Below are 22,948 nucleotides of genomic sequence, written 5' to 3'. Positions count from 1 at the left end.
CGCCGCCCCGGGACAAAGCAACGCAGCCCCTTGGCGTATACTGGAGGCTCCTGGTGGGCTATTTGGCCCCCAGGGACCCCCAGTATGCAAGGGGAATTAGTTCCTATTCTGCAAACACGCCAGGGGTTGCGCTGCAGAGAGGTGTAAAAAAGGGTGTGGCCTCATTGCACCTCTCTGCAATGCAGCCCCCTGGCGCATACTGCAGGTTCCAGGTGGGCTAGTTGGCCCCCATGGACCCCCAGTATGCAAGGGGAATTAGTTCCCCCTCTGCAAACACGCCCGGGGGCTGCGTTGCAGAGAGGTATAAAAAAGGGTGTGGCCTCATTACACCTCTCTTTAATGCAGCTCCCTGGCTTATACTGGAGGCTTGTAAACAATAGGATTCTATCAATGTGAGTGGTGACTAATTTTAAGTGATATTCTCTAAACTTGTGAAAAACTACAATGTGAAAATTAGGCCTCTCTGCGGGTGGCAGAATGAGGGCACTGTGTGTTTTTAAAATACCCCTCACACACTATGAATCCCATATTGTCATTCTCCCATCATTGGGGTCTTCCCGTCCCTCTACGGGGCGGGGCGTGCTTCAACCTACGAGTGACGCGGGAGCACTTATATTTTTTGACAATAGGCTATGTGATGTGATAAGGATAGTGATATGTGTTAGGGAGTGTAGGGACCTGTTTACGTGAATAGTGGTGTAAAAAAGGGTAAAAATTCCCTGGCTAGTCGAAAAAATTAATTTTAATGGCTTCACAAGCTGGGAACATTAAAAAGGGGTTAGTAAGTAGAATCACAAGTGTAGTCTACTTTGTCGACATGACATGTTTCATAGGCAGACCCCTCCTGCCTACTCATCAGGACCTCTGTTGATCTCTACAAAAATGCTCAATTCTAAACTAAATGTAAAATGCCTATGGTCCTAAAACTTAACAGCAAAAATCGGCTGCTAGGTTTGGCCTCTGGGCTTGAGTTGGCCCTTAGTGAGATGTTATCATGAAAAATTGTCATGAAAAATGACCTAGTATGGTCTCTGTGGAAAGACAAAAGGGAGAAAAAAGGGTACATGGTTGTAGAATTGTAATTTGTCAAGCATAATTCATACATGGCTCATTTTTGCATTAGTCACAATATGACTTTGTATCCCAAAGTATTCTCAACATTAATTCTGTACATGACCTGATGAACTGTCTTTCGCCATCGTGGCCAAAGGGTATGAACCCTTGGAAAACTTCAACACAAAGCGTGATACACACTTCAAACACAAACACATATTCACAATCCAACACGACCCATCTGGTGGTGGGTTTTTAGACAAGCAAGAGTATGGGCCTTGCAGTTCCAGGACAAGTGTCTAATCAAGAAAAGCGTCTCACTAGCAGCATGACATCAAAAATCATACTAATAAGTGGGTCATTTATCACACATGCCGGTTGATGTATTATTCGTAAATAAAAGATGGCTTAGTGCCTCCCAGGCATCAGCCTAATAAGCTCCCAAATGCGCCGTAGTCAAACATGCTGGTTGAAATAATGATCGTAAAGACGAACAAAAACAGATGATGGCAAATGCCTCGAAATGTGCAAGCATGCTACAATTGATACATACATTTGAAGCGTGGTGATAGGACCTCATGAGCCTGCGTCTCAGGGTGATTAGTTGACTGGTTACTAAGGAGGAAAGTTTTAACATAGTCACTCACGCTGTTTTTGGGCGGCAGAATCTCACCATCAGAGACGCACCCCTCCGCTATCACAAGACCAAGTTTTTAAAGACCCAAGGTCAGGGTCTCACTTACGTGACCGCATGCCTAATCTGGCTTCATTTCATACCCTTCAGCAGCTCCGTGGATGTGACCGGAGTCCTGCCTCGGCTTGTGTTCTTATGCCGGAAAAAAAGCCTAGTCATGATTGCCTCTCTCTAAAAAAAGACTAGAGAGCTGACCCAAAATGGCGGCGTCCATCGGGACACTGCTGGTCTATAGTCTGTCATCTATTTTTTCTTCTCTTGATCGTGTTTTTTAGGAAAATTTGCGCAGTACTTTCTAAATACATCTCATTCGTGCCGCAACATCTTAAATTAATTTAGAAGCGATTATTGTTTTTATTTTTGAATTTTTGAATTAGTCTGCCAGGAGGATCACTGAATGTAATAGGCGGTCTCGAACTTTCTTAATTGTGAAAGGAGTTATATTAAATGCATGATCCATATTCCCAGGGTGGTCAGAGTCTATGCACCGTCTTTGAGAAATGGGGAGCTATTCATGGGTCCTTCCGCAAGACATGTTGCCCTATGTTCATCAGTATTATCATGAGTCTCACATTAGTCCTTGTTCCTATTGTTTTTTTGAAACTATAATACGGATAGCCTCATAGCTTGAGATCTCAGGGTATCATCGTTCTCGTGTCATCATGATTACTGTTGCTGTGGCATGAACTGGGGTGGATATATGGCGCAATCATTAAAGTGGTGGATGGCCGTGCCAGACATCAGAGTTGGCCCCATGGAATATCATCATTAAGGCCACAGTTGTTAGTGTCCAAGCGGAACACCCACCTTTGTTCTTTCTCCAAGAGCATATGTTCCATGGATACCTGCTCTATCACTGTCCATGAGATATCATCAGGCCTGTGACCTTTTTCCAGAAAGTGAGCGGTCAGTTTAGTACTAGCTCGTTGGCATCTGATTGTGCTCTTGTGTTCCCCTATCCTGGTCTTGATTGCCCTGCTCGTCATCCCCACATATTCGAGACGGCAGGAGCACGTGATGAGGTACACAACGTTGCAACTGTTGCACGTTGTGAAATTTCACTTTTCCCAGGTAGATCCATTTCTAAAGACCAGGTTGTTGGTCTTCTTGGTCAGGCAAAATACTTTACATTGACCACATGGATGGTGGCCTTTCACAAAGTTAGTGTCCCGTCCTTGGTTATTGTTGTTGGTCTTTGGTCTAGTGTGTACAAGGATGTCCCGTATGCTCCTCCCCCTCATGTGGGAGAACATAGGTTTAGGTAACTGGAGTCCCCCACTGTTTAGAATTCTCCAATTTTTGTTGATGACTTTCGAAACCCTGTCTGAGCAGGTATTGAATGTGGTAATGCATATGGGTCTCTGTTCCTCTTCTTTGAGTGTCTTTTCTTCCAGGAGGCTCTCCCTGCAATTATTCCGTGCCCTCTTACATGCCTGATCTATTATCCGTTCTGGATACTGGCGGGCTGCTAATTTCTTCTTCAGATCCTTTGATTGGACCTTGAAACTCTCAATTTCCGTGCAATTCCGTCTTAGACGGAGGAATTGTCCGTAGGGTAAGTTATCTCGGAGATGTTTGGGGTGGAAACTCTGGTACAAGAGGAGGCAGTTCCTGGCTGTACTTTTGAAATGTGTTGTCGTCATTAGCCTTCCATCTCTTGGGAAGATGTTCAGGTCAAGGAACACCAGACTGGTTCTGGAGATCGTGCTGGTGAAATTGAGAAATTCGTCTTGGTAGTTCAACTACGTCAGGAATTGTTTTGATGTATCCTCATCCCCATCCCAAATGATCAGAATATCGTCGATGTATCTCTTCCAGACTTTTATCCTTTGTCTGAATGGGTTGTTGGGGTGTAGGATCCTCCTGGTTTCCAAATTGTGTACGTAAAGACCAGCTATGCTGGGAGCAAATGTTCTCCCCATGCTGGTCCCATGTTTTTATAAGTACAGAGTCCATCATATTCGAAGAAATTCTCCTTCAAGGCGAGGGAGCAGCCCTCCATCACGATGTTCCTTGATGTCTGGTATTCCCAGTCGTCATCAAATAGCACGTCTTCAATGATACTGAGCGTCTCATTATGGGGGAGACTCGTGTAGAGACTCTCCACATCACAACTGATCATTAGTTGGCAATTTGGATCAAAGGGGAGGTCTTCCAGCAAATTCAGTACATCCTTAGTATCCCTGAGGTATGTACTAGTGCGTTGTACCATCGGGCGTAAGAAAGCATCTGCAAATTTGGAGATCGGTTCCAACACTGAACCGATGCCAGATACAATCGGTCGTCCTGGAGGGTTATCCAGTCGTTTGTGTATCTTTGGTAACGTATACAGGTATGGTGTCCTTGGGTTTTTTTGACACAGGAAATCGCCTTCCTTCTTTGTTATCCAGCTGTGAGCCAGTGCTTCTTCCACCATGGTGTTGATTTTTACTTGGATCCTCTCGGTTGGATCGGTCCTGAGTATTTCATAATTTCTTTCTGAAGCAATCTCACGCATTCTTTGTTGTATTATAATTTGCTCTGTATGACCGTCGCTCCCCCTTTGTATGCTGGTCTTATTATCAAGTCGGGGTTGTTGCTCAGTTCATGTAATGCTTCTCGTTCATCCTTAGTGATGTTTTGGAAAACCTTCTTTTCCTTTGGGTCCATATCCTTGATGTCTTTCATAACCGCCTTCTCAAAAGTAAGGAGTTCCACAGGTAGGGTGCTATCCAAAGGTGTGAAATTGGACTTGGGTCGGAGACCTGTGTCTCCCAAATCCGTTATTTTTTCTTTGTCCTTGAAGAAAACCTGTATCTTCAAACGTCGTATGAACTCTTGGATTTCCTTGCAGAGAAGGAATTTGTCCATGTTGGCGGTAGGGACATACCCCAGGCCTTTTTCCAAAACTCGCATCTGAGCTTCTGTCAGGGTTGAGTCGGTCAGGTTTACAACGAGACTTACTTCTTGTTCTTGGACGCCCCTGTCATGCTCCTTGTTGACACTCTCGGAGTATCTTCTTCTCCTTCGGTCCAGTGTACGGTCGTTCCCCTCCGGTTGCGCCCCCGGTTGCCTCCATGGCGCACCCCTAAAAAAGGATTCTGATTGTAATAGCCATAGTCTTGTTGTTGGTAGGACCATGGTGGGTATGGTCCTTGTGGGTGTTGAAATGGTGGGGGCCCGTATTGCTGGTGTGGGTACATCATTGGCGGCAGATGGTTGTTCCAACCTTTTACCCCCTGGTAGTGTGATCGTCGGTAGTTCTGGCGAGTGCCTTGGTATCCTCGTCCTCTTCCTCTACTTGAGTTTGAGCCGGTGGAGCCACTGTCTGAGGAGTCATCATCAGTGGTGTTGGTTCTAGTGGGACGGTGATCATCCTTGATGTAGGGATAGACCTTCTCTTGTGTCCATCTGGATGTATCCTTCTTGAATTTCTCGTACTTGTTCAATTTCAAGGATGTTTCGAAATCATTGAGTGTTTTATTCAATTCATCCAGGTGTTTTTTGAGTGCAGCAGGGGACTCGTAGCTCTTCAGTCGAACCTCTATGGCTTGAATTTCAATTTTTAAATCAGATGCTAGTCTGCTGGCTGTTTTTATAATTAATACAATCCAGTCCCGGGTGCATCGCCACGAGATCTGGGACCAGTCGATTCTCAAAGTTTTGTCCTCAAGGAAAATGAACGGTTCGTTATGGACCACCAAGCCTGGTGGTGCTGTGTTGACTCTTAGATACTCAGACATGAGTAGGCCATGGAGCGCAGTCTTGATCTGGGTTCTCCTCAGTTCCTCCAGTTCATCCCAGTCACTGTTACTCGTACTAGGCACCGCCGTGTTAAGCCCCTAAAAAGTGCCTAGTGATGACATGAGGTTTGAAATTTCATCCTCGGTAAAGGCAAGTCCTAGATTAGACATGTTTCAACTCATACTTCACTTGTCGTATGGAACTTCCGTGGTGGTAAATGTGTAAAGGTAAGTGGAGGTGTTATATCTCTCTTGTGAATATGTCTTTGAAGTGTGTATCACGCTTTGTGTTGAAGTTTTCCAAGGGTTCATACCCTTTGGCCACGATGGCGAAAGACAGTTCATCAGGTCATATACAGAATTAATGTTGACAATACTTTGGGATACAAAGTCATATCGTGACTAATGCAAAAATGAGCCATGTATGAATTATGCTTGACAAATTGCAATTCTACAACCATGTACCCTTTTTTCTCCCTTTTGTCTTTCCACAGAGACCATACTAGGTCATTTTTCATGACAATTTTTCATGATAACGCCTCACTAAGGGCCAACTCAAGCCCAGAGGCAAAACCTAGCAGCCGATTTTTGCTGTTAAGTTTTAGGACCATAGGCATTTTACATTTAGTTTAGAATTGAGCATTTTTGTAGGGATCAACAGAGGTCCTGATGAGTAGGCAGGAGGGGTCTGCCTATGAAACATGTCATGTCGACAAAGTAGACTACACTTGTGATTCTACTTACTAACCCCTTTTTAATGTTCCCAGCTTGCGAAGCCATTAAAATTAATTTTTTTCTGACTAGCCAGGGAATTTTTACCCTTTTTTACACCACTATTCACGTAAACAGGTCCCTACACTCCCTAACACACATCACTATCCTTATCACATCACATAGCCTATTGTCAAAAAATATAAGTGCTCCCGCGTCACTCGTAGGTTGAAGCACGCCCCGCCTCGTAGAGGGACGGGAAGACCCCAATGATGGGAGAATGACACTATGGGATTCATAGTGTGTGAGGGGTATTTTAAAAACACACAGTGCCCTCATTCTGCCACCCGCAGAGAGGCCTAATTTTCACATTGTAGTTTTTCACAAGTTTAGAGAATATCACTTAAAATTAGTCACCACTCACATTGATAGAATCCTATTGTTTACAAGTCTAGTTCAGGAGGGTGATTCTATCATCTCCTCTACACTTCCCCAATTGATTTTTTGGTTATACTGGAGGCTCCTGGTGGGCTAGTTGCCCCTCAGGGACCCCCAGTATGCAAGGGAAATTAGTTCCTCCTCTGAAAACGCGCCAGGGGTTGCGCTGCAGAGTGTTGTAAAAAGAGGGCGTGCCCTCTGAACACCTGCCTGCAAAAATGTAGTAAATCAGTATAAAAAATAACAATTAATACATTTAAAAATTGTCATTTAAAAAACCTTCGAAATTCAATGAAAACACCATAGGTTTCAGGCCTTATATAGTTAGGAATTAGCATTTAAAAAACCTTGTAAATTCACTGAAAAAACATAGGTTTCAGGCCTAATATAGTTAGGAATTAGCATTTAAAATATCAAGCAAATTCACTGAATAAAACCATAGGTTTCAGCCTTATATAGTTAGGAATTAGCATTTAAAAAACCATGCAAATTCACTGAAAAAAACATAGGTTTCATGCCTTATATAGTTAAGAATTAGCATTTAAAAAACCTTGCAAATTCACTGAAAAAACCATGGGTTTCAGGCCTTATATAGTTAGGAATTAGCATTTAAAAAACCTTTGAAATTCACTGAAAAAACCTTAGGTTTCAGGCCTTATATAGTTAGGAATTAGCTTTTAAAAAACCTTTGAAATTCACTCAAAAACTACAAGTTTTAGGGGTGTTATAGTTAGCTGGACATTTCACTCATACAAAACCATTGAAATTGCTCCTATATAGTTAGTTGTACTAACTATATTTCGCGCACCCGCAATCCACTGCTGATGATGTCACATATTAGATAATTCAAGACATGGTCAGTGACATCACTGATGACATCTCAAATGACATCACTGATGACATCACTGATGACATCATCCACGTGACAATCACATACACCTTTTCATACACTATTAAAATCTTTCATCACTCTTTGTACAATACAGAGTATCGTATTTGAATCCATTGTCACAGCAATAAAAGTATCTAAAAATCACTCAGTCATTCATAGATGTATACACACATCTAATAACTTACCTGGAGATTCACTCATACATGCTGTCAATGAACAATAGAACACTATCAAAAATACTTATACACCTATATCGACATTAAACAACAGCACACATCCTATTCACATATGAAGTCATCCTACTCACTTATGCAAATAATGGATCATACTTACATATTTACTTAGCAAAACACTTATACAAACACCACTTCATCTATTCATTTAGATAGTAGGTCATACTTAGTGAATTATAAAATCATTATTACATGGATACAGTTATCCATACAGTCACTCACACAATCATTGAGTCTTATGTATACTTATTTATATACAACAAACGACACATACACTGCCTTTTATTTTTCTAGTTTGTTGGACATGTACCATTGAGTAATATATTTGCTCATCAACACACCCATAAAGAGATTCACTCACCCAAACTGTTAGAACATGTAGTTTTAACTTCATATATCTACTGAATCAACTATTCACACATCTTTGGACAGTCACACACCCCCCACCGAACCACACACACTTTCACACTCCCATACAAATACTCAGTTAACTAATCAATAACTAATATAGACTTTCACATAGCTAGTAACCAACTGTAGAATCAGTTTACACAACAACTGACAAAGTGATACAGATATTCACACAGTTTAGTCACTATCCACTATATTTAGTGAGACACTATAAATTGGTCAAGTAAACAGTCAATTACACTGCTACTAAATCCTCCTTCCAAATATTTATTTATATATATCCACTCATTCTGCAATGCAAATTGCTATATATATATAATGCATATTTAAATAACAAAGCAAACCACATTCACTGGATGATGTCATCAGTGATGTCATCAGTGATGTCATTTGAGATGTCATCAGTGATGTCACTGACCATGTCATGAATGATGTAATATGTGACATCATCAGCAGTGGATTGCGGGTGCGCGAAATATAGTTAGTACAACTTACTATATAGGAGCAATTTCAATGGTTTTGTATGAGTGAAATGTCCAGCTAACTATAACACCCCTAAAACTTATAGTTTTTTGAGTGAATTTCAAAGGTTTTTTAAAAGCTAATTCCTAAGTATATAAGGCCTGAAACCTATGGTTTTTTCAGTGAATTTCAAAGGTTTTTTAAATGCTAATTCCTAACTATATAAGGCCTGAAACCTATGGTTTTTTCAGTGAATATATATATATATATATATAAATATGGTTATATATGGTGGCTAGCAAAGTATTTGTTTACTGGTTTTTAGAAAATGCAAAACGTGTATGAATAAATGTCCTTGATGTGTTAAGTGAGTTTCCACTTCTATTTCACAAAATAGTACTCATTTATATTCAATCGGGGGACCTATTCCCATCTTTTTCTTGGCCTTACACATGCCATCACAAATGACATCATGGATGATCAACAGTTGTATGTTGCACTCTTCCTCCATGTTAGAAATGGTGTTTCTGGTTGGCTAGGGTGTGCACCAAAGCCAGGTAGAACCCACCACTCTTGTAAGGGCTAGTAAGTTACACACCAAAGATAACCTGTGCCCACTCTCTGGTAGTTTGGTGCAGAGCAATCAGGCATATCATCATAGGCAATGTGTAAAGCGTTTGCAAAACAAACTCACACTGAAATGCAACAAACACACCACAGAAGAGACTCCGCACAGGGCGATATGAAAATCAAAATAGTATATTGTACATAAAATATAGACCAAAATGGAATGAATCATAAAACTGTAGATATTATGCAAACCCTGAGACAGTACTCGTTATCCTGACTTTTTAAGAATGAATACAACATACTTTACACCATCAGTGCCTGAAAATGCAGCAACATAATTGTTATAGGGTTTTCAGAATATCCACCCTTTCAGATAGTACTTGTGATTCTAATACAAGAAAGGCCAAAATGATAAAAACATCACCCAAATACTGTTCTAGTTGTCATGATGGCGGCCTGAAAGGCACAGAGGGTTTGAATCTGCATCCACTTCTCTTACAGGCTTCACAGTAATAAAAAATGCAACAGTTAAGCATCAAGCCCGAAGCACCTTCACTTCTATCAATAGTTTACAGACCACTCGGGGACTAGGCCAAGTTCTGGGCTGTGCGAACTGATATTGATCCCCACCAGGATTAAAGACCTCACTTTCTTGCAAGAGTGGACCCCACATAACGCAAAAACCAGGAGTTGAGCACTTCTCCACCTATCATAGCCAGAATGAGGGGTTTTCACTCAGGCCGAAGCTGTGAGGTACTGCAATATGGGTCCTTTGGGATCGGGGAGCTGAGAAAGTCACAGGACCCTACAGTATGCAGTCTGGAAAAGACTATATGGGTCACCGTACCTGCACATAGTTCTCGCTCCGGGCGCCCCTCTACCTCGAGCCTCCCAACAGAGCCAGTAGGGCTATGTCTACCCCTGGGATGGCCGGCGGGATCCCCTCTGTTCAGCAGCGGGCGAGCCCTGTTCTCCATGTCTTTCACAGCAGAAGGGGGCTTGCTAGGAGTGTTCCTGACAGCTGACTTCGGCAGTAACAGGTAGGGAGAGGGTGTCACAGGACAGCACCTCTATCTCCAAAGTGCACATCGCGGTCCCACTTGCTGCTGGGGTGCAGTGCAGTCGGAACACACCAGACTGCGCTCTGCACGCACTTTCACTTGACGAATAGAAGGGCATCACTCAGCCATGCTCCACTCGCATTAGTTGAGGTCTTTCTCAACCAACGCCCACAACTTCCTGATCAGATTTGTGGGCCACAATAAAGGACTTCCACAACGGTGATTGAACAGAGGAGCACTCACCAAGCGATGATCTCTAAAATCAAGAATACGCACTGGTGCAGGAAAGTACCCAGTACTCGATACACCCTGAGTTAAAACACAAGGAGCCTCAGACAGTGCTCACCTTTTACTAAATTGGTAGGACACAGAGCAGCAACACACCCTGGGAGAGCCCTGGGGCACAAAGCAAGGAGCAGGCAGGCAGGCAAAGACAAGAGTCCAAATGCAGGGTGGCAGTCTCTCAAGCAGCCCAGCAGGGAGCAGGCCAAACACAATAAAGAAAATAGTCTGAATGGCGGTTTCTCCTGGCAGCACACCAATACTCTGGCAATGTGCAGCATGTAGAGTCAGCAGCGTCTGGGTACAAGTCCACTCAGTGTCTACAATTATGCGGTCGGAGCCCCTGTACTTATACTCAAAATTGTCTTTGTTCAATGGGGAAATTCAAAAGAACCCTTTGAAGTGCACAACAATCCCTTTTAAACCAGCCCTGGCCCAGACATTAGTAAGGGATAAATCCGCCCTATACAATTGTCTGTATATTTGTAAAGTGTGAACACCCTCCCCCTTTCCCAGTCTAGGAAGACCATCAGTATGGAGATGAATGCAATGTAATCCCTATCAATCCAGCCCTTCCTGTGTTGTGGTTGTCTGGAAAGTATGCAGAAGTGTAGCCGGCACCCAGTCCTAGACATGGATTGGAACCAGGCTACAAAGCACAAAGAGTCAAATGCACAGAGAAAGGCCTACTTTCTAAAAGTGGCATTTCTAAAATAGTAATGTAAAATTCACCTACACAAGTAGGCAGGATTTCTCACTACTATTCTAAATATAGGAAACATGGAAATGCTACTCCTTTCAGATCAGGAATTACCACTTAAATTATATATAAGGGAATTGCCAATACTAGCCTATTAGAGGAGTAGGCCTCACAATAATGAGAAACAAAATAGGAAGTTTGTCACAACCAGGACATGACACATATAAAGGCACATGTCCTACCTTTCACTTACACAGCACCATGCCCATAGGTCTACCCAGGTCCTACCTTAGTCGTCACCTATATGTAATAAAAGGGGAGTTTAAGGCTTGGCAAGCATTTCTATTGCCAAGGCAAAGTGGCAGTAATATGCATACGCAGGTCTGAGACAGGTTTGAAAGGCTACTTCTGTGGGTGGGACAAGCATTGCTGCAGGCCCACTAGTAGCATTTAAGTTACAGGCCCTGTGTAAATGGAATACCTCTTTTCAATGGAATTACAAGTAAATTAACTATACCAAGCAGTTGTAAATCAATCACACCATGTTTAGAGGCAAGAGCAGATGCACTTTAGCACTGATTAACAGTGGTAAAGTGCCCAGAGTTCCAAAGCCAACAAAAAGAAGGTAAAATAAATTGAAGGAGGAAGGCAAAATGGTTGGGGATAACCCTACAAAAAAGTTCCAGGTCTAACACTCTAACTCCTGAATATGGATAATTGCCCTGTTGCTCTTTTTATAATTGCTCTAGTCATAATTGTTGAGGGAAACCAGGCAACTGTCATCCTTAATCTGTTTGAACATGGTGGGGATTGGGGAATGCTGAGACCCAGCCTGCAGTGTGGAGAAAGAGGTAAAGATGGGTTGGGGATGAAGATTGATCCCCAAATCCTGTCACAAGTCTTCAAAGCTGGGCTGAAATGTTCTTCCTATGTTATTGACATTGTGGGGTGGGAGGAGAGGAAACATCTTCTTTCCTACTTACCCTACGTGAAAGGTCAAGCTTGTTTTCATGACACATCTACTCAGACCTTGGGTAAGACTTGGAAGAAAGTTTTAATATATCATACCTCAGCAACATTGCATGGCTGAAAAGTCACAAAAACCTTTTCCCACTCATTATCCTCAAGGAATTTACTCTTAAACTAAGGAGCTACACGAAAAATACGCTTCCAACTCAGTTCTTTTGTGTTTTCTAATTTACCATAAGTTGCACAACTTCCACTCACTGCTAAACTACTCCACTTGCCTATGCATTGTTTTGTGGACACTTCACCTACTCCCTACCCAGATTGAACCTGTCCTCCTCTGATCAAGCCATTATTCCAACTAGAAGTTTACCCCTTTGACTCTGCCTTTACAGTCATGTCTAAGTGCATATGTATCAAATACTGTTTTTGCGATTTTTAGAGAATCGCTTTTTGAGAATCGCAAAACTGGATCTAATAAAAAATCTGCAAATATTTTGCGATTCCTTGGCATTCCTTACATGCGACTCGCAAATTGCGAGTCACAATTAAGGAATGGCTTCCCATTCAATCCTATGGGCCTGGAGGCCCATAGAAATGAATGGGACGTCATTCGCAATTTGTGAGTACCCATTAGGTACTCGCAAATTGCGAATGCAATTTCAAGGGTGCGAGGGTGTCATAAGGACACCCTGTTGCGCCCCTGTAATGAGCATGTCTGCACATGTGGTGCACATACATTTATGTGCGCCACATAGCACTTTGAAAAATGCCAAAAAGTGAATTTTTTAAAGAAATTGCAAATTACCACCAACTTGAAGTTGGCGGATTTTTATGATTTCTTAAGGAGAAATCGCACATCTTGGGTGCTTTCTACATCACATTTAAGGAATCACAATTTGCGATTCCTTAAATGCATTCGCAAAATAGGGAATGGCAAATTTTGCGATTCCCTATTTTGCAAGGGCCTTTTGGGATGAAAATTCCCAAAAAGGCTTTTTCCCGTTCACAAACGGGCACATTCTGAGAATCGGCCCGTTTGCGAACGGGAAATGGGCTTCATACATATGCCCCTTCGTCCTTACATTGGCCCTGCAAACTAACATGTGGTCTTAATTATGTTTTTGAAATATGTCCCATGCTCTGACCCCTGGACCATTAAAAATGCTCAATCCCGACACACACAACTTTCCTTCATAAAACCAAAGTAATATATTTCAATAGCCTCATCCATTGACTTCAACCACAATGAAAATGTTTATCACAAACTTTAAGAATAGCCACATCATATCTCACTCAAGTCCTCACTCTCACAGCCAATGGGTTTGCTATTATCAATTGAAAATCTAAAACAGAACCACATTTACAGTTAATCTTTACACACCCCAACATCATCTTTTGTCTTTCCAACTCATATAGCCATCTCTCTACCTTCATTAACATTTCCTATACTTACCCCTCTTAGCTAACTCTCATTCGGAACACAGTCAATTGCTCATACGGTTCTTCCAACTATTCAGCACCACTATTGTTGCACTGGCTCTCTCTTCTAGCATCCACTCTTCACATTATTCGAAATGTGGATTTTTACATTGTTTTAAATCTTCGGTGAAAATAGATTCTATTCACTGACTAGCTTTTTCTAAAATTGTACGTAGGAGCCTACAGTTCAGCTTTTGTGCTCTCCATTCCATCGACACCACTCTTACCCCTGCGTCCATCTCCATCACTTCATCTCACCACAGATGACTGACTTCCATTATTATCCTTCTTGATCCATCCTCTGTCCTTTTCATTTAATACCATTGACCGCTCCAACCTCCTCAATACACCCCCTCCTTGGAATTAGAATGACCTCTCAGGATTGGTTACACCTGCTAAATCTGCATCAGCTCATTCTCAGTATCTTGGTGACTAATCAGTCCAGGTTCAACAGATTTTCCTGGGAGCACCATCAAATGCTCCGTCCTCTGTCCTCTATAGGTCTCAGTTCATACTTCTTTTGTTGTGATTGTCTATCTCCTGAAGCTTCTTATCACTTGTTTACCAATGACACCAAATTTCTCTCTTTTTCTTCTGTCACTCTTGAGCTACAAATCGAAATCTCTACCTGTTTTATAACCATTATTCGTGCAGTAGTCATGCATATTAGTCATGCATGCATCAATGCTCTGCTCCTCTAAAAGATACATACTCTACTTCCATGCTTCCACCATCCTCTGTCCTTCAACCACACTTAGGGACATATTATCAAGAACTGCGATAAAATTATCGCCGCTTTAGCGGCAGGAAACGGCCGCTAAAACGGTGATAATGTGTTTGATAATATGTCCTTGTGAATTCCAATAGCAGACCAGGTTAACACCAGAACCTGGGCAGCTATGGGAATTCACAAGGGCATATTATCAAGCCCATTATCGTTGTTTTAGCGGCAGTTTCCCGCCGCTAAAGCAGTGATAATTTTATTGCAGTTCTTGATAATATGCCCCTTATTTCGTTACCCTGGAGAGCTTTATACTTTTATTCAAAGCCAAAGCCTCCAGTGTCTATCATCTCTGTCAGCTCCACTTTCAAAACTTTACCACTTGTTTAAGTAATTACATTTGTTTAATTTGTATCAAAATGTTCAAATCAAATAAGGAAATAAGGAAAAATTATATAAAAGGAATGTACGAATATGAAACAGATAGGTTTTCATTAAAATGAATAAGTAGAACATATAATTAAAAAAGTCTTAATGGACTATGTGGCACGATCACATATATTGTATGTAAAACTTTACTGTAAGATTTTTTTAAATCATTGCAATCATTTAAAACAACATAATAAAATGGACACAACTACTGTATATATTCCTGTTACAACATGCGTCTAGTACTGCATATAGTCAAACTAACCCAACTATATTTCGGTATGAAAATAAAAATTAGTTAAAACAGTGACCATCTTAAGAGCAGCCTGCTGTAAACTAGTATAACGAAAGCTCACTTTTCACAAAACTAGGTTATCACTAGGGATCCCGGTTTTATGGTATTTATTTTTTAACATTTCCATCTGTGGTTATCCATATTTTTTTGGGGGACATTTTATTAGCACTTATCCATATCTATCTTATGTTTTGAGACAAAATTAAGTTGTTAATATATATTTCCACATTTTTTTAACTGATTAAGAGGCACTCATACTTTGAAGCCTGTCGCGTTATAGAAAATTAAGCAGCCAAATATAACAAAACACTGCACCAACAGGCAGATATTAACAATATATACAAATATATGTGAACATATTCCCGTATTTAAGGGAATCTGACCCTGTTTTTAAATACCCATGATGTCTATCTGTTTAAGAGTTGGTCTGGAATTTATGAAGGGCAACAAGGAGAGACACTAACAAGAAGTACAATTTTTTGTATTTTTCCGCTTTGGAAAATAATTACAGACAGGAAATACGATGTTTTCTGTCTGTTTTATCTGTCAATAAAAACAGAAAACTGGAACCTGACGTATTACTCAAGCTGAAGGTGTGCAAATCATTCACAAAACCTAGGCAACAATTGCTAAAGTGCTTGACATTAATTTTCTGTATTTTAACTTCTGATCAACTATTATGTGACAATACACATGAGCCGCTCACTTTTCACAACACTAGGTTATCACCTAAAATAAGGCATGCGCATATCATTCACAAGACCTATGCAAAAATTGCCGAAGTGCTTAACTTTAATTCTTCGCCTTTACCTTCCAAGCAACCATTATTTAACAAAAGACAAATGCAGCTGTGCAACCCTTACTAGAGTGCTTAACATTAATTCTCTATTTTTTAACTACTGCTCAGCTACTATTAGCAGTAATACATGAATAAAACGTTTATGAAAGAAATTGCTAACTTTTCAGTTTTTACAGAGCTAGGTTATATAGATGCAAATCATTCACAAAACCTGAACAAAAATTGCTAAAGTGCTTAACATTTATTCTCCGTTTTTTGCCTTCTATTTTTATAACAGTAGATATGTGTGACTCATTCGCAAGAACTTTTTTGAACCATTTTTATTGGATTTTGTAAAATTACAGTGCAATTAATGCATACATTTTGTACATATCAATACAGCATGATCCCACCATAATCACTGTACATATGTCATGCAACTCCATGATTATAAGGAGTCATAGGTTCCTTAAAGAGACAATCAACTGAACTGAACATAGAAAAAGTATGTCATGACAACTACAACTATAATTGGGAGGCCCCCAAACAAGGAAGCAGCCCACACGAGTTCCACATCCACCAGCCTCAGACGCCCACCGTATCTTTGCACATGACATGCATGATCTCAATCCCTCACCCCCACCATGTCTCCCACCGCAGATCAAACAATCACGAGAATGGGGAAGAAAGGCAAGGTCCGAGAGGGCCTTACTCTGGGCCATGAGTCAGGAAGAGGCCCGTTGGGAGGCTATTATCAGTTTGCCGTTGCTCAAAAGGGAGTGAGCACTCCATCCTGAAACAAAGCACGCAGATTTACAATGCCAGCTGCCTCCCACACCTCCAAGCCACCCATCCCAACCAAATCCCTAAACTGTAAGAGGGAGTCAAGCCGAATCTCAGGCCTGTACTGGGGCATAGTCAGCATGATGCACAGGCCTCTAAGGAAGCTGGCATGCGCCACTCGTGAAAGGGTGTTGGCCCCCCAGAGTAGTTCCCTCATGGCAGAATAACCTCCCATACCACGTGCTGTGCTCAATCATTCATGATCGCACCCAGTTCCTCTAATAAGCTCCATGCCAGCCAGCCAGCAGGCCACTGTAACTGTGATGCCAGATAACAGTGTTCGAAGTTGGGGGCACAAGGCCCCTTCTCTCCACTGGGAGCAGCATATTAAATAGCACTGTACACTGCTTGCCCTTGTTCCTGAGGAAGCCCTACAACATGGCATTCACGGTGCGGAAGGTGTTCCGAGTTATGCTCACCAGAAGGGTGTGAAAATAATATAACAGAGGGGGAGTATCACCTTCTTCGACTCCCTGCCTTGCACTGTGAGTGACAGCATTCACCAGAACGCCAACTGGAGACGGAGGTCGGCGATGGCTCTGGTCAGTTTGCAGTCTATTAGATCTCGGGATTATGATGTATGTTAATCCCCAACAACATGAAGGTGCGCGGCGCTCCACCAGGGTAGTAAGTAAGTAAGTAAACTGAGCTTAAAAAGCTCATGGTTACACTGACCAGTGTGTCCCGCGCTATAGTACCAGCCTAACACAGCCTCCCTTGCCATCATATAGCCCATTCCCCAGAACAAAACCTCTCCAGCCCATCCCCTAGGGAATAAGTAGGTTTTCAGCTCTTTACGAAAAACCAGCTCTGAGGTTTCCAACCGGAGCGTTAGAGGTAATCTGTTCCATAGTTGTGCTGCCAGAAAGCGAAAAGAGCACCCTCCCATTCTCGCTCTTCTGATCTTAAGGACCTAAACCTGTCCCGCCCGCTGGATTTCAATTGCCGGGTCAGATTGTATGAGGTTAGCAGGTTCTGAAGATAACGGGGCCCTTTCCCCTGTGTGATCCGACGACTAACACATAGGGCTTTGAACTGCACTCGTTCTTTAACTGGCAGCCAATGTAGCGTCTCCAGAGCTTTCTTAGAGGGAGCTCCCCTTGGCAGCATCAGCACCAGAAGAGCGGCTGCATTCTGTATGCGCTGAAGCCTCTGGATGCACCTCGCATTCGCAACTACCATCATGAAGAAAGGATTCCAGCCATTCCCACGCCTTACCAGCCACTCCTCCCCTTTTTAGACACTGCAGAAGAGTGTGATGCGCTACAGTGTCAAATGCGGCACTTAAGTCAAGTAAAATTAGTGCCGCCGTTTGACCCTCATCCACGTGTCTGCGTAGAGTCTCTGTGGAGAAAAGCAGAGCTGACTCCGTCGAGTGGAGTGCGCGGAAGCCAGATTGCGTGGGATGGAGCTGCTTATGAGTATCAATATGGGCTGTAAGGTGTTGATTAACAACCTTCTCCGCAATCTTGGCGAAGTAGGGTAAAAGCGAGATACGGAGCAGATTGTTTAACTGCTCCATACTGATATTCGTTTTTTTTTCAAAGGGTGCACCACTGCCTACTTCCATGTTATCAGCACCCTGCCTGAGCTGAAAGAGAGTTTTAGTAAGTGTCTGATATGTGGCTCTAAAGTCTCAGTAATACCTCTTAAAACTTTAGCTGGCGCAGGGTCTTTAGGCAAGCCAATTTTAATACTAGTCACTATCTTGCTTAGCGTATCCCAAGCAGGGACCCTAAAGGCCACCAGACAGTCTGTCTCAGTTATGCTACTGGAGTCCCATATATCCCATGCCCATCCCTGGCTTCCACAGGAAAGGTGGAATAGATCCTCTCCACCTTATTAGCAAAGAACTCTGCCACCTGATTGCAGGATTCCACTGATCCTGTCGCAGGTGCCTCTATGCTAGATAAAGAAGATATTTCTTTGTAGACCAAGAACAGCTCCTTGACTGAGATGTCCGCCTTCTCTATCTTATCTGTGTAGTAGGATGACTGAGTTTTCCTAATTAGGGTATGATATCCCTTGAGGCTGGCTTCATATTCAGTCTTGTGTATTAACAGATAGCCTCTTCTCCAGCGTCTCTCAAGGCGCGTACATGCTGTCTTTGCCTCCCTCAACTCCACACCAAACCATGGGGCAGATTTCATCCATCTCTCTGGCCCTTTATTAGACCAGGGTGCCCCCAGAATGCGCCTATCTAGTGCCTCACAGGCTGATTCTATCTCCTGTAGTGTTTTATCTAGGAACCTGAATTGATATTCCTATTTTATGCCCTTGTCCGGTTATAATCAATAATGTCCATACAACGGCATAATAATGATATCCATAATTCAGTCGTAGCACATGCTGTCACATTAAGCAAGGCTACTTCTCCGGCCCCCACACCGAGTTTTCTAAACAAAACCAAGCCTCCAGCAACCTGAGAAATCCCCCTTGCTTTGGTTTTGATTTCGTCCTAGAACTCCTGTAAAGCACTGTAAGAACGGCCAGTTCTTAGTGACATCTTTATTGACGTCTTATGTCCAACCTTACGTCAAACCCAGGCACCTTTCAGGTATAAATATACCAACGTTGCCTTAAGCAAACACACGGTGGTGATTCTGGAGCAGAGCAGCTATCTACATGCCCGAAAGCCCAGCTGATGCGAGAGCCCACGGACGCTGCCCCTCCTCTTTGACGCGCTGAGAAAGACGCTGTCTTTTCTCCTGCCAAGAAATCCAGCTCCGGCGTTTCCAGCCTACCCTTGCGGGTTGCTGGGATATCGAGTCCTGAAAGAGAGATACCAGACCTCCTGCTTTCTATTACCCAGGTACGGAACTGACTAAACCCTTACAGAGAATTCTTGAGTCAGATTCTTGGCAAAAACAAACTTAACTTAAACTGCTACTTACTTACTCCCTCCCACATATTAGGCTTAGGTCAGGTACACCGGGGTAGGCGTATTTAGAAGCACCAGTTGAGTACGATTAGTCAATGTATATATGTATGTATATATTTTATCTATCTTAAAGTATCATATGGCTAAGAAACCATATCAATGCTTTTACAGTATTATTTTATAATCCTCCTTTTACTGTACGCACTTTACTTTACCATGAGCATTACAATCGTGGCAATTCATTTCTCTTGTATGAGGAAGAAGACTGCTCAATAAATAACACCTTTTAATGAAAACACCCGTCTCTCTTTTCTCTGCATTCTGGTGAAACTAAGTACGCACATTTGACTGAGTGAAATAGCTGTCTATTGTTTTCACACGACTCTTATTCAGGGAGAGCAAAGTTGTCATGTTTTATGGTTGTCAGAAGCTAATCGCTTCTTGTCTATCCAGGGAGGTTAAACTCCTCCTCGTTTATTCGAGAAAGTTTCTAGTGACCTCTGAGCTAGCTGGAAAACCTTAAGTCTAATATAATCAGTAGAGACCTAGATAACCTCAGTCCTACGTCTACGCTGCTGAATATATTATTCCAATGCGCAGAGCCTTTTGGGAATATAGGAACTACACTACACTCCAACCCACCTGGAGCACACCAGGGCCATATTAAAATTCTCAGAAGAGAAGCCTGCCCATCTCCTCTGCCTCCCCTTAACTCCCACCTTCACCAGTATTTTATCTGCTGTTCCCATTACCCTAAAGAGGTTCAGGAAGTGGTCGGACCATCTGACAGGTACCGGGGGTTCAATTTCTAAAGTCTCCCAGTTAGCAAAAATTGGGTCAAGTAAATGGCCCAGCTGATGAGTAGGCAGCTCAGATTTTAACAGCATCTGCGGAGCTGCTAACTCTTGTCGGATCTCCTGGGCCCCTACATTGGAGACATCATCCAAATGCAGATTCAAGTCCCCCAGCAGAGCTTCTCATATTTGAGGGCAGGCTGCATTAAACTTTCAATAAGACTTGCCGCAAATTGTGTTGAGACTCCAGGGGGTCTATAAATTAAAAATCCCTTTATTACATAGTTATTAGAGACAGTGACAGAGAAAAACCTGCTTCACTGGCTACTATATCAGCCGGCTCTAAGGGTGGGTGCATGTTCACTACAAATCGTGGCAGCGGGAACTCTGTATGTACCAGAAGCAGGCAGGTCTTCGACCAAGTCACCCCAACCCAGAAGCATCCTAACATTCGAGAAAATATATCTGTTATCTTTGTTATTTCTCTTGCATATCACAGATGTATATGAGGACATAATCAGAGTAGAGAAAAACAACTTGTGTCATCCCTTCCAGTGGTATGCCCCATGCCTGGCTCTGTTGGCGAAGCTGCTGTGTCAGCGGCTCCATCGCCAGATCGAATAGGAGCGGGAAGAGAGGGCACCCCGGCGCATGCCTCTGCTCACTGAAAAAGGGGGCCAAACACATTGCCTAATCTTCACCCTAGGTGTTTTAGCCAAGTAAAAGAGCCTGATGAGTCATTACAGTCTACCATCTATGCCCATGGAAGCTTAGTTCGAGAACATCCAGCCCCAGTCGGCCATGTCCCATGCCTTTGCTAAGTCCAACTCTTCATAAACCGTATATGGCCAGTGCAAAGGAGCCAGCTCCAGCACTCTATGGAGTCTCCGTATGTTAAGGGAGGTGGATCTACCCAGGATAAAGTTGTTTAGATTCAGATGGACCAGATGGGGGAGGTGCTCTGAAAGCCGTGCTGCCACGATTTTACTAAGTACTTTATCATCCGTCCCAAGCATGGACAAAGAAAAGTATGACACCACCTCCAAAGGTTCTCTTCCACATTTTGTGAGGGAGACCAACTGTGCTTTCCGAAGTATTGGCATAAGTCTTCTCTCCGTCATGGCAGCCCTGTACAGTACTAACGACTTGGGGACCAGGAGAGCTTCTGCTTTGTAACATTAAATGGGCAGACTGTTCAAGCCCTGTGTCTTACAGGTGCCTGCATCCTTAATAGCTCCACGGATCTCCTCCTCTGTTATGGGAGCATTCAATTCTTCCCTGTTAAGTGGCTCAATAACAGGTAATGTAACCTCACTGAGAAAGTCCCTGATCCAGGGCTGATGGTCTATGGGAGGGGGGTAGTAAAGGGCACAATAGTGGGCAGTGAACGCCTCATGGAAGTTCTCTTAGGTGGTGACTAAGTGGGTCAGGGCCACTAGGGTCATGGTCATGGTGATGGGGCCGTTGGTACAGCACTTTTTTGCAGCAATGCCAGCAGCCATGCCAGTGCACCCTTGGCATGCATCTTGGCCTAATATGCTTTTAAATCCAAAAATCACAGCTATTCAAGCAGCTCAGCATGTCACTCCCTTATCGCCATTAACGTTGGAACCCCCTGTGGGAATGGCCCGTGCCGCCACCTCCCGGGGCCCCTAAAGTAGCCTCCACTCAAACTAGATCCTGGTGTACGTCAGCCCTTACACCCACCACTGCACGTATGCAATGTCCCCTAGGGACCACCTTCATTGCCTCCCACTCCATTAGTCATGAGATGGTGGTGCCCTACTTCTCTACCATATAATTAGAGAGTGCGATACTCGTTGAATCAATAAACACCTGGTCCTCTAACATGGCAGGCTGCAGGCACAAAGTAGGGACTGGTGGATGTGGATTTGGATGTGATGTCCCCAATATTACATACAGCTGGAGTTGGTTATAATCTGACAGTATATTCCCCAGATATTCAGCGCCCACCACCTGCAGTTGTGTAGCATGATGGCAAATGATGCAATTTAAGTGAACATGTAAATCATGTGGTGGCGAGTAATAAGAGTACTCCCTTGCATCTGGGCCAACTATCCCGCAGGGACAAGGGTGTGATGGAGCAAGGTTTTGTACGTAAAGAAACTTGCTTGTATCAACCCTCTCAAAATACCATGTAATAATGTAACCAACATATTTGTATTTACTAATAACTGCATTATACAACATTTTTGTTCATCTAAGGAAAGCTTACCAATGTGCTTTGCTAACCAGTAATCCGAGTATCTAAAATGGCTGCCGAAAACGTGGGAACACTTTTGCGCATGCGTCTACTGCATCGACTTAGTATGACATACTTTGCTTTTGGTGGGAATTCTTTGCAGCTGCGCAGTAGCACCAAAAATGTCCGCTTTGAACCTCACATGCTAATGCATATGGCTATGCTTAAGCTAAACTTTGTATGTTTTGCTTAACTGCTAATGCAATAGATAAAATAAATTAAGGGGATTAGAGTAGGAATAAGTGGTATACAGTGCATTCATTTATT

Source organism: Lissotriton helveticus, chromosome 4_1 (assembly GCF_964261635.1).
Source record: "Lissotriton helveticus chromosome 4_1, aLisHel1.1, whole genome shotgun sequence".
Classification (NCBI taxonomy): domain Eukaryota; kingdom Metazoa; phylum Chordata; class Amphibia; order Caudata; family Salamandridae; genus Lissotriton; species Lissotriton helveticus.
Note: the sequence above shows the minus strand (reverse complement) of the source record.